This window comes from Hemicordylus capensis, chromosome 1, assembly GCF_027244095.1.
Source record: "Hemicordylus capensis ecotype Gifberg chromosome 1, rHemCap1.1.pri, whole genome shotgun sequence".
Taxonomy (NCBI): Eukaryota; Metazoa; Chordata; class Lepidosauria; order Squamata; family Cordylidae; genus Hemicordylus; species Hemicordylus capensis.
The window spans coordinates 108,909,380-108,921,823 of NC_069657.1; the positions used below are offsets into that span (position 1 = coordinate 108,909,380).

The window sequence follows — 12,444 nt, forward strand, 5'->3', positions numbered from 1 at the left end:
AAGTATTTGTTTGGAAAAGCATTGCTGCATTAAATGGCTCAGATCCTTCATTTGCGGAGGTTGTGCTTTCAGAAATACATGGAAGATATAAAGGAAGTTCAACATAGTGAGATCATTCACACGATCAAAAACTATGTTCTACCCAGGTTTGGGAGCTGTGTGTGCTCCAAATTTTTGGTTGTGTGGAAGCAAGGTTAGAGGAAAAACCTGGGTAGAAGTGATTGTGTGGAAGCAAGGTAGGAGGAAAAGCTACCCAGGTTTTCCTCCTACCTTGCTTCCACACAACCAAAAACTGGGAGCACACACAGCTCCCAAACCTGGGTAGAACACAATTTTTGATTGTGTGAATGACCTTATGTTATTCTTGGTTTAATATTGGCTTGTATGGATTTTTTCTCCTCATAATGTGTGTGTGTGTTTGTTTGTTTTTGGTGATGGCCTAAATAATAAATCTGAAATCTCTCCAGAAAATTATATATGGTCCTAGAACAGAGCTGGGTTGGCATGAAATAAATCTGAAGTAGCAGATGTGGCATTATGCATCATTTCTATAGCCCTTCCTACAAATTGCTGTACAATTTTTATCTCACCAGTGTTTCAACAATAACAAAAATATAGGAATTTGCTCATGGCCACAATGGTCGAGCAGGCTTTTGCTGTGGGTTCTCCCACCCATTCCTTAGAATATTGGAGGCAGTGGGCCTTTAAATTAGACGCATGTAGGTAAGAGGTGTTACATCTTGGAGCTCTTCTCACAATCAGTGAGAAGGGCTCCAGGGCAGTCTCCAGGGAGAACAGGTTACACTTACCCTCCCAACAGACAAGCAGTGCTGCCTCCTTGGGTGGGCAGGTTGCCTCCCCAGACAAGCACTGGCTCCTGCCGGTAGCTCCGGGATTTGGGGTGCTGGGGCACACACACTCCACACCCGAGAGTTCCAATAATGCACCGCATGAGTGTGCGGTACATTTTTGGGATCCCCTTCTGCTCCACCCGAGCGTGCCAGCTTCGGCTGCAAGCAGCTGCAACTGAAACACAATTGCCAAAATGGAGTTAGGAGAGTGCTCGCTCTGCTAACCCCATTTTGAGGGGTGGCTTCACAGGCGGGTTTGCCACCAGAATCAGGCCTGTTCCCGGCAGTTCACATGCATGTGCGAGACTGGGTTGGGCTTCTTTAGCCCAGTTTTGCACGCTCATGTGAATAGCCTCCTTGTGTTTGAGTGAACTCTGCTAGAGCAATGATTCTCAACCAGTGGGCTGGGGGGTGAGAAGAAGAAATATGGTTTGCCAGATGAAAGTTTATTCTTGCACAGAAACAAACTATTAATGCACAACGTTAACAGTAAAAAAGAAAGCTTACTTTTTACACAGTCATTTAATGAGGCACTTGTGCTTGTTTGGCATCAGTTAATTTCTTTATATTGAGCTGAACTGAAGAAACACTAAGGCAGCAGGTCATTTTCCACAGATAGTTTGTTTCATTGCTTTGTTTTTATTGCAACCATTGATGAGAATCCCAGTTCCTTAAGTGTGACGTTGAAGTTTTAATCCCATGGCAAAGCTTCAGTTACAAATTTGGAATATTAATGCACCATCCAAACTATGCACAAGTCTTCTAACCGAAATGAAAACTGAGGAATCTCCTTCCAACTGAGTATGTGCATAGGAGTTCGGCCTAGCAAAACTTCCTGTTTTGCGGGGGGGGGGGGGACTTCCTGTTTTCCATATTTTCCTGGCTTAATTCCTGGTAGGATATCAATATCCTATATCAATATTCCTGATAGGATATCAATATCCTACCAGGAATTAAGCCAGGAAAAAATGACTATTCTTAGTTGCTGATCTGAGAGTAAATGCAGGCCTAATATAAAAAGAGTTACTATTCATTCTTCAACTGAGCGGCCTCATACCAATGTCTTGTGGTGGTTTACAAAATAAACGCTAAAACCAAAATTAAAGCCAAGCAGTAAAACAATTAAAAATTTAAAACAAATTTAAAACAACAGAACAACAATAAAAACCAAACTTACAGCTGATTAAAGGCTTGATGAAATAAATGCATCTTGAGTGTTCTTTTAAAACCTGCTACAGATGGGGCAGCTCTTACAGATGGGAAAGCCTCTGGGTGGCTATAGAAAAGGCCCAACTCTGAGCCACTACCATATGAGCTGAGGTGGACCTCTCCCAAATATCTTAATAAGGTGGGCGGGGGGCGGGAGGTCCTGAAGGAGAAGGCACTCTCTTCAATACATTGAGCCCCAGCCATTTAGGGCTTCCTAAGTAAGGAGTGTATGGAGACAATGCACATACATACTATGCACTGATTCTTCAAGGTTTCCAGTCATGTTGAGAGAGGCTTATGCCCTGACTCCATGCAGACATTCAAATAAGTGCTTGTATAATGGCTGGGAGAAGATCTGAGGGGGGCAATTTTATGAGAAAGACTTTTGCTGCAATGAAAGTGCATTGAATTGCGGGACTTGGGGCTGTCAACACAAACCACCCTCAGCCACATCTCAAACCTGCAATATGAACAGTGGGCTATATTGCCGGGGTGGTGCAAACCATTCTCTCTCAGCCAGAGTCCCCGTAAACTGCAGTATGGGGATAATGTGTTGTACTGACATTTGCAGCAGGACATTTCGAAGGATCTGTTTAACTAGATATATTCACACAGCGCAGGGGCCACAGCCAGCATGGAATCCACCCTGAAGGTGGGAGAGATTTCTGTGAGCTTTCCGATGTCCCATCTGAAGAGGTTAAAAGCTGTGCAAATGATAGCGAAATGGCTCTGGACTTAAACACATTGGAGCTATTCTGACGATCAGTGGAAAGCGGGCTAAGGCTGCTTAGCTCGCTTTCCACAGATCGTGAGACTCACTGGGCTCGCAGCCGAGCTTGGTTGAGTCAAAGTGGGTCACCCGCTTTTTTTAGCCCTCCCCTAAGCCCGGGTTAGCAGAGCGAGCACTCCGCTAACCCAGGCTTCCCTATCATGAGTAGCCACGGCGCAGCTCCGCGCCACTGCTACTCACAAGTAGAACTCTGGAGGGGAGGCAAAAAGCCGCTTCCCAGCTCCGGGGGTCTCTCCAGTATGCCCTGCACGCTCGCGCAGGGCATACTGGAGCTTCCGGGGGCCGCGCGGCCCCTGAACTCCCCAGCCCCGCCGGCTCCATCACGGAGCCAGCAATTGTGTGGGCGGCCAATCTGGCCGCCCAGGGCTCCCACCCTGCTCATGTGCGGGGAGAGCGGGCTTAGCCTGCTCTCCCTGCTGAGCTTCACAAACCAGGTCTCACTGATCGCGAGACCCGGCTCATTCTTTTCCTGGACCTGAAACTTGCTTCTACAGCAGCATTTCAAGTTACTGGCTGACATTGTGAAGATAATGACTCAAACTAGTTCCATTGAAATTAAAAGGATACATTAGGCAATGCCTAACATGTCCTTTTAAATTCAACGGGACTACTTTAAGTAATTTACTTCATGTCAGCCACTATATTTAAGATGAAAACAATAAAGCTAACTACCTCAGTGGGATGATGAGATTATTGTAATTTAAGTTAATGAGAAATTCAGTGAGGAAGAGGGGCAAGAGGGCAGCAAAGAATGTAAAGCTGTAAAGAAATCATAGACATGTTTCTTAGCAAGAGAAGTTGCTGTTATGGAATTAGATTGGTAACCAAGAATTAAATCCTCTACTGGGAAAAAGGAAAGTTGTGTTCTTTCCCTTTAAGACAAAGACTGTTCTGACTGCTCAGCCATTTATACCAAATACTGTAAGTTTCCAGGAATACTGAACTCTTGGTGACCCTCACAGACAATAATTGCTTTAGCATAGGGTTGACAATAACAGCAACAAACTCCCTAAAAATAAGCACAAGCTTAAAATACATTTTAACCCTGGAGACCTACGCATGTAAAGAATACAGTGTCTGTCCTGTGTTGTTTCATGATTAATAATATAGGCTAGGACAGTTGCAGGGGGGAAGCAGTTTCCCCCAAAAGGTTTTAGATGTCTCATGTTCCAATTTGTAAACTGGCTGGCAAAGAGCCAGGTGGCCACTGTCAGTAGGTTTGTCCCTTACAGAAATTATGTTCTCAGTTATGGAGCTGTCCACTGTGGCACATCCTAGTGGGAAGTTCTCCTGTGCCAATCCCATCAAAATGAACAAGCGTTGTCAACTTATGTTGTCCTTCTGCAGCTTTTACTTACTGCAGTAGGGCTTGTGCAGGAGAACATCTGATGGAATACGCTCAGTGAACTTACATGATGGGCTTTACCTGTGTGGTTACTCCCCTTACCTCACCCAAGCTGGGTCACCCTAAAGTACTGGGATTTATCCTGAGCTCCCGAAGCTGGGTTCTCACATATCTGGAAACTTAACTGTTTTCATTGGAGACAGAATTATGCTTCAGTTGCGGCCACATGCTTGAGAGCCAAGACAACTGTAGCACTGGCTGAGTAGTCCCCCTGTGTCCCAGTCAAGCACAGTTTCCCAAGCAACACCATTACAGACTGGTGAAGATCTGCCTATGAAAGAAGCGGGTACACTCCACATAGCAGTGAAACAGGCATAGCCATTAAATATGCTCCACTGCCACAAAATCTACTAAATGGCTAAAAAAAAAAAAAGCTTCAATGAAAAATTGAGACTGAATTGCACTTCGCAATTTATGAAAATTTAAAACAAAATTTAAGACCTAGCTAAGGAATTAAATTAAGCACACACCCTCAAAAATAGAGGGACAAAGAGAAACCAGACAAAAACCGTACACAAATCTCTGAGGCATTTAAAACACACAGCACAACAAAATATTTTTTTTAAAAAATTCCTTGAGGTCTTGGCCTTGTGATTTATGTATTCTGGCACTACAGGGCCTGAATAATTTGTTTTTGTCTTACAATTAATATTGCTAAATTCATTCACTGGCTGACATACTGTGTAACAGTTCGTTTGCCTTGCAATTAAGCATTGGTGCAGTTGTGTGAAAGTGCTCTTGTAGAAGTCTGCAGAACTGTGCAAATGCAGTTGTGTAAAAGAAGACTATTGAAAATAATGGCCCTCTGTCACACAACTGTGTTTGCACAATTTTGCTTTCTTGTGCAAATGCTCTGTTACAAGGCAGATGGAGCATTGTACAGTATGTCAGCCAGTAAAAGCAACTCTTAAAAATAAAATAAAATAAAAAAATAGTTTTAAGCAGCCAAAACATCCTGTCTTTTTAGCACTACAGTAAGCAGTAAGCTATGCTGCTTGCTTCTTAGGCTGCTGAGAGGAAACTCACTTTTTCCCATCAGAGAATAGCTATTTAGAAACTGGGAATGAATGTTTTAGTGCCTTAGCAGCTTTGTCAGATATTACCTACTATTATAGAACAGCATTTCCTCTGGCTGCAATTGGAAGCAGATAAAGACAAAGATTTCTAAATTTAGACCCTTCTATAGTCTTTTGATTAAAAACATTGCTAATATTTCTAAAATATTCATGCACTCATTATTTCAAGACTGGCCATCTTGAAATGACTAGGATTTTTTAAAAGCATAAACAAAAAAATCTATTTCAAAATTTGCCATCCCAAAAAGATATACTGAAAAGGAGGGGCAGTTCCTTTGCTTCCTCCCTTTATCCACATGTAGGGGGATTGCCAAATTAACAGAGGAAGGATTCTTGTGATGGTGATTAATGGGGATTACAAAGCTATTGGCACTGTTAATCCTGCTTATAGCAGTCTTGAGATTCCGCCCCCCCCCAGCACCAAATAGCCAGCTCTGTGAATCGGAAAATGTAGTGGAATATTTCCACAAGGCCAGATGTGAACCATATGCTGACCTGCTCTTATAGGCATGAGCAATAAGTCTTGGCTGAATCATGTTAGATAAAGTGCCCCAGTGGAAAGGCTATCATCATGCCATTACTATATGATCAGAGGGGGTTTCAAGAATCTCAAGGACACAAATCAGAGCTTGGGAAACTGCTTAGATAATTTCATCCCTCTGCTTTGACAGATCAATGCCGGCATCTTACTCTTTCAGTTGGAAATGTGGTTAGACTTGTGACTGTGCTAGAGGGCTGAGACCTTGGTAGTATAAGTGGGCAAATGTAATGAAAGTCTGACAGCAACATATGCTTGCAGTCTCTTTTATATCATGGTTGGCCTGCTTGCCCAATAAACAATAGTTTTGGGGTCCAGCTCATTTTCCAATTACTGCCATAAAGAGTAAGGATAGCATATATATCTCTTGGCCTAGATCAGTAGTTTACAAACGGCATCCCAGAGACATGGTTCCCTGGAAACCTATTAGAAATTTCTCAGTGAGGTGATCAGTAATAGTGGGCACATTTCCCTAAAGGACACGAGGTCCACCACACTTCCCTGACAATGTGAAGCTAAAGGCAAGTTTTGGAGGTGTTCCAGAAATGATTCTCACTGCATGCAGGGCAGTGAGGGGTCCAATGAGACTTTGTAGCATTCCATGTGAACTAACTATGCAGGATGGAACATGCCCCAGAATCTTTTACAATGCATAAAGGTTCTTTAGCAGACCAGTGTAGAAATGAGTGCCTGAACATAGATAGTTTAAAAACCACTTGCATAGATTGCATATGAAAAAGCTCTAGTGTGCACATGAATTTAAATAATACCCCCAGCCTAATCTCCATATATAGTGAAGGTTAGTTCTCCATGGAACCAGCTGGATGTTTCTGTACTCAGAGCATACAAGTGTGTCAGCCCCCATAATTACTTCACAGTTTGTGTGTTGAGCCATGTAGAAGATTTCTCCCTAGAGAGACAGTAAATGGCTTCTAAATGGCCCATAGTACCTTTGTTTTGTGTTTGTATAACATCTTGGGGTTTTTTTATGCCATTGAGGCTATTCTCATGATGGGGAAAAACTGGGCTAAAGAAGCCCAGCCCGGTTTTTGCCCACTGTGAGAACCAGTGGGCTCGTGGGTGAGCCTGGTGGTTCTCTGGTGGCTAGCCCGCCAAAGTAGCCCTCCCCTTAGCCCAGGTTAGCAGAACAAGTGCTCCGCTAACCTGGATTTTCGGATTGTGTGCTGCCACGGCGTGGCTCCGCGCCATGGCGACACACGAGGAGACCCCCACCGGGAGGCTGCAAGCAGCTTCCCAGGCTTGGGGGTCTCTCCAGGATGCCCTGTGCGCTCGTGTGGAGCATCCTGGAACTTCCGGGGAGCACACAGTCCCTGATCCCTGCCACTCCTGTCGGCTCCATAACAGAGCCGGCAGTCTTGTGGGTGGCTGATCCGGCTGCCCAGCTACAGGCAGCTGCTCGTCTGCAGAAAGAGAGGGCTAAGCCTGCTCTCCCTGCAGAACACTCTCAGGAGCTTCACACCGATCATGTGAAGTGCCTCATTGTCTCTGTGACAGTGTGGCCCAAAGTGTGCCTATTGGTTGGAGGATCACTATAATGCTGAAGTTACACATCACATTTCTTAAATGCTTATCTCTGTGCATTTGGAAATATCTGTGCACGTATTTCCAAAAGAGAATATTTATGCATGTATACAAAGTGCAACGATAAACTATATATACAGCAGAGAAAAATCCAAAGTATGCAGATGCAATATTAATCACACATTGAAGCTCTCCTCACGATCAGTTTACCTTCCCTGACCTGGGTTTACCTTCCCTTCTACGCAGACAATCCAAGGGGGATCCCTGTGTGGGCGGATCGGCGGCGCAGTTGAGCAGAGGCTCTCCGGCAGTCCACCCGCGCCTCACCTGGCAGCTTCCCTTTGCCCGACCCCCTGGAGCACCAGTAACAACACTTGCACGGTGCATTCCTGGGGTACCCCTCCACCTCTCCCTGAATGTGTTCGCCACAGCTGCAAGCAGCCACGGCACACAACACAATAAGAAAAACAGGGTTAGTGGAGCACTCGCTCCTTTAACTTCATTTGAGGGGGAGGGCATTTCAAGGGGCTTGCCGCCAGGAGCTGCACAGCTCCCGTTGCTGCACACTATGAACCCAAACTGGGCTGGGCTCCCTTAGCATGGTTTCAGTTGGTTGTGAGAATCCCCTCATAGTATTTAAATATTTATCATGTTTCCCTTCAAAAGAGATAGAAGCTCTTCTCACGATCCACGAGAAGAGCTTCTGTTGGGTCTGCAGGGAGAGCAGGCTCAGCCATGGCGACACACGAGCAACAAAATGAGGTTAATGGAGCACTCAGTCCGTTAACTTCATTTAAGGGGAGGGTGTTTTAGGCGGGCTAGCGGCCTTGGGAGCACCGGGCTTGCCTGCGAGCCTGGTGGTTCCCCCAATCCACGTAAAGCAGGTAAAGCTCCCTTAGTCCACTTTCCTTTGATCGTGGAAATAGCCTCAAGGAGAAAGAAGTAATTGTTAGTGTAGAACTGAAACTGGGAGATAGTTATTTGGCCAAGGCTAAACAATTAATCCAAAGCAGAAAACAGGACAAATGCAGGTTTCCAGGTTTTGTCTCTCTAGTAGATTGTACAGTGACTCTTGCTGGTGTCTATCTTATGTTTCTATTAGATTGTGAGCCCTTTGGGGACAGAGATCCATCTTATTTATTTATTATTTCTCTGTGTAAACTGCCCTGAGCCATTTTTGGAAGGGTGGTATAGAAATCGAATAAATAATAAATAAAATAAATAATACATATCCAAACTGTAGAATTTGTATGAAGTGTTACTTATTTTTATTGGGGAAGTCTTCTACCTTACTTTTGAAGGAAACGTCCATTAATGGTCAACATGCTAAACTCTAGTAAAGTAATAGGGTGAAGCAGACTTTCAGTCTAGAAGAAGATATTCTTCATGACCTATTCCCCTCTCTCAACTGGACATAATGTTTCTCTGGCTTATTTTGCACTTATATTCTTACTGGCATGGGTATTTATACAATATTGCTGAATCTACAACTCCAGCTTTGGTTGTCTACATATTGTTATGGCTGTTGAAATACATAACTCATTCCCCTGGAAAAGTCTGTTTTCATAGTAATCTAGTTACTAAGCAATCTCTCAGGTGCCACTATAGTGGGAAAGCACATCCCAGACAGATTGTAATGACTGCTGACACCAGGCCAGCTTTCCCCCTCGTTCCAAATAAAAGCTAGCAAATCCTAAATCATCGGTGAAGCCATGGTGCTTACTTGCCCTCATCATTCAGGCATGTCTTTTCATCAGGGACTAAATCCATCATGACACAGTTTAAGCAAGAAATTTATTACATGGTGTCTAAAAGCCCTTCTGAGTGGGTCTGAAAAATTAAAAGTAGGATTAGGCTTTCAATGCAAAGTGTGTGCATCCCAAGGAAATACTGCTGAATAAATAACACTGCTTAAAAAAATGATCACCATGAAAGATATTTATACCCTTCCTACACTTTGTTTCAAGAGCAGAAGCCCAAATGGCACATTTGCTCCATCAGATATTAATGTTACAAAAAGCAAATGCATTTGAGGCAAAGAGACAACAGGGTGCAATCCTGATTTATCAAAAAATCCATTTAAATGTCCCCTGTCTTCAATGAACTCTAACAGCACCCTCAACTTGTAGAAAATGGCAGCCTACATACTGGAAATTGATCCTAGTTTGCTAACACTTATCTTATTAGCAATGTGGCTGGGCCATAATATTCATTTGTAGTCGAGATAAAAATGAGCTCCATGCTCTGATGCCTGTTTTGAAAATGCTCCTAGCACATATTGTTTAATTTTCAGCTGACAAATCAACATGGATGGCTGTTACATTTCAAAGTGATATTGCATCAGTTGCAGCCAATATATTTAACCATCAAAGAACAGTGATCTACCTCAGAGATTAGCATTATATTCAGAGGCGCAGTGAGAGGAGAGCGGCCATGTGCAGAACAAGGGTGACCATCCCACTCGTGGTGTGTGCTCGGATGCACACACCTGGTACTTAGGAACATAGGAAGCTGCCATATACTGAGTCAGATCATTGGTCCATCTAGCTAAGTATTGTCTTCACAGACTGGCAGCGGCTTCTCCAAAGCTGCAGGCAGGAATCTCTCCCAGCCCTATCCTGGAGATGATGCCAGGGAGGGAACTTGAAACCTTCTGCTCTTCCCAGAGCGGCTCCATCCCCTGAGGGGAATATCTTACAGTGCTCACACATCAAGTCTCCCATTCAGATGCAACCAGGGCAGACCCTGCTTAGCTAAAGGGACAAGTCATGCTTGCTACCACAACATCAGCTCTCCTCCTGGCCATTTCCGGCCGAAGAACGAGAAGGGGCAGCGTGGAGGTATGCTGCCACTCCGAGGCATTTTACAAAACTCCAGCGCTGCACTGCTGGGGGGTTGGGAGGAAGCAGGGAGAGGGGTAAGTGCACCTTCCCCCACCCTTAAAGTCCTACCCCCACCCCCACCGAACGTTCAAACCAGCCAGTGTTTGAACTTGTTTGGAGGCCTGTAAAATGGCCTCTGAACAGGTTTGTGCACATCCGTACCCGGTGCAGAGCACATCCCTGACACTTCCTTTTTGTCTCCAGCACCTTAGACTTCAATGGCAAAAGCAGCAGGGAGATTTAGTGTAGTGCCAGTTCCTTCCTTGCAAACCCATTCTTGCATTCCCTGTACCAGAGTGAATATTTATTCTGCTATTGAGGGCAGGATTCCCACTATGCAGCTGCTCTCGTTCAGGCGCTGAGAAGGTCTGGCGATTTTGATGGGAATTCTGGCACCATAGTACTATAGAACACACTCGCACACATTCACTCTGTTGCAGGCCCTTCTGGTGGATTCGGCAGCATATTGAAGGCGTAATGACAATGAACTTCATAGCAGAAAAGGAATGAATTGTGTGCTCTGCTTAGAATAAATTCTATAGAATCCCAAGCTGGACACCTGGCAGCTATAGATGGCGAAAGTGCTGCAAAGGGTGAGAAGTTCTCAAAGGACAAATCTAGTCTGCAACAAAATGCCAAGAAGGCAAAAACACAACTCACCTAGAGAGAAGTGCATTAGAAAACAAGTCAGATCTTTGGTTTTTCCCTAAAGCCTTTTCCACTATGGGAGTTAAAACACTCTATCTCACCAGCTGAAAAGATCCCCATGCCCGTAAGGCCTAATGCTATTGTCTCGAGAGGTTGTTGCCATTGGAGCTCATCCTTGAAATGGCAGCTGAAAATCTGATTGGTGCAGGATAACTGATGGAAACATAACGGAGTGTTCCATTGTAGACAGGTAGTGAGTCGTGGTATCAATCAGGAAGGCAGTTTGCCTTCCTGCACACCTGATTTGCTCTGGGTAACACAAAGCCACTAATGATACTGAAATGCTGCACGAGCGTGATGGAGCATCGCTCTGTAATGAGCTCCTCTGCAGCCATCTTCTGGAAAGGCTTCGTGGTTCACTTTAAATGTGGAAGGAAGCCACACGAGTGATGGTCTGCCGTGGTGCTGAACTAAGTAAACCATTCTTCATATTTATGTGTAAGAGAAAAAAAATGTGACGAAGTTGGAGACTTCAATGTGATTGACAACAATATTACTAGGCAATTTGAAGACAACATGAAATGAAAAGGTTTGTGAAGACCATGCATTGTATAATCTGACTTCACATCATTCTCTAGCCACTGGGCAACACCCAGACTTACATAAATGATAAAACTACATTGAAATCAATGAGACAAGTCAATTGTGACTAATTTAAGTCCATTACATTCACTGGGGCTTAGTCATGATTAACTTAGTCTGGATGTTGCCCAGTATGTTCTAAATTTCCTGTGATATGAATTTAAAATGTCTCTTTAAGAAAACAATGAATTGCTATCAGTATATTTCTGTTAGTCTAGGCCTTCTGGCCGAAAGGTTAATAGAAAAACATTTTCTTATTTACAGAATGCTTTTTCAAGCATATATACAAATCTATAGAACATCTGGAGTCCCACATACCTTAAAGATTGATTTCTTCTCCTGCTCCAGTACCACAGGACCAATGGAGAACCTCTCCTGCATGTATCACCTGTATTCTCATGTCAGGCTTTGGGCTGCTTCCAGGAGGGATTTGACTGTGAAGCAGCAGGCAGGCTTATTTATTCATTTATTTACATTTATATCCCACTCTTTCTCCAAGGAGTCCAGAGCGGTGTACATGGTTATGTTTATCCTTACAACAACCCTGTGAGGTAGGTTAGGCTGAGAGAGAAGAGGCTGGCCCAGAGTCACCCAGTGAGCTTCATGGCTGAATGGGGATTTGAACTCGGGTCTTCCCGGTCCTAGTCCAACACTATAACCACTATGCCATGCTGGCTCAGGGCCAGAGGCAGCAGACAGGTCAAGATAGGCTGGGGCTTAAGAGCTGGACTGGATAGGTTAAGATCAGAAAGACCACAAGCAGATGGAGTCAAGGCCAGACTAAAGTCAAGATTAGAGCAAGGAGAGGCAAAGCTATTGCTCTGCTGACTGACAATTGCTCTGACTGAGGAACCAGGCTTA

The 12,444-nt window shown here is 44.2% G+C and overlaps 1 long non-coding RNA gene across 1 annotated transcript in view; it reads right to left on the reverse strand.

Moving 5' to 3' along the window:
- The window catches only part of LOC128340980 (uncharacterized), a 31,018-nt gene that overhangs the window by 16,700 nt on the left and 1,874 nt on the right, over nt 1-12,444 (reverse strand). The window contains exon 2 of the long non-coding RNA XR_008314122.1: nt 11,902-12,017. This is a non-coding gene — a long non-coding RNA (uncharacterized LOC128340980). The remainder of the gene's footprint in view (nt 1-11,901; nt 12,018-12,444) is intronic.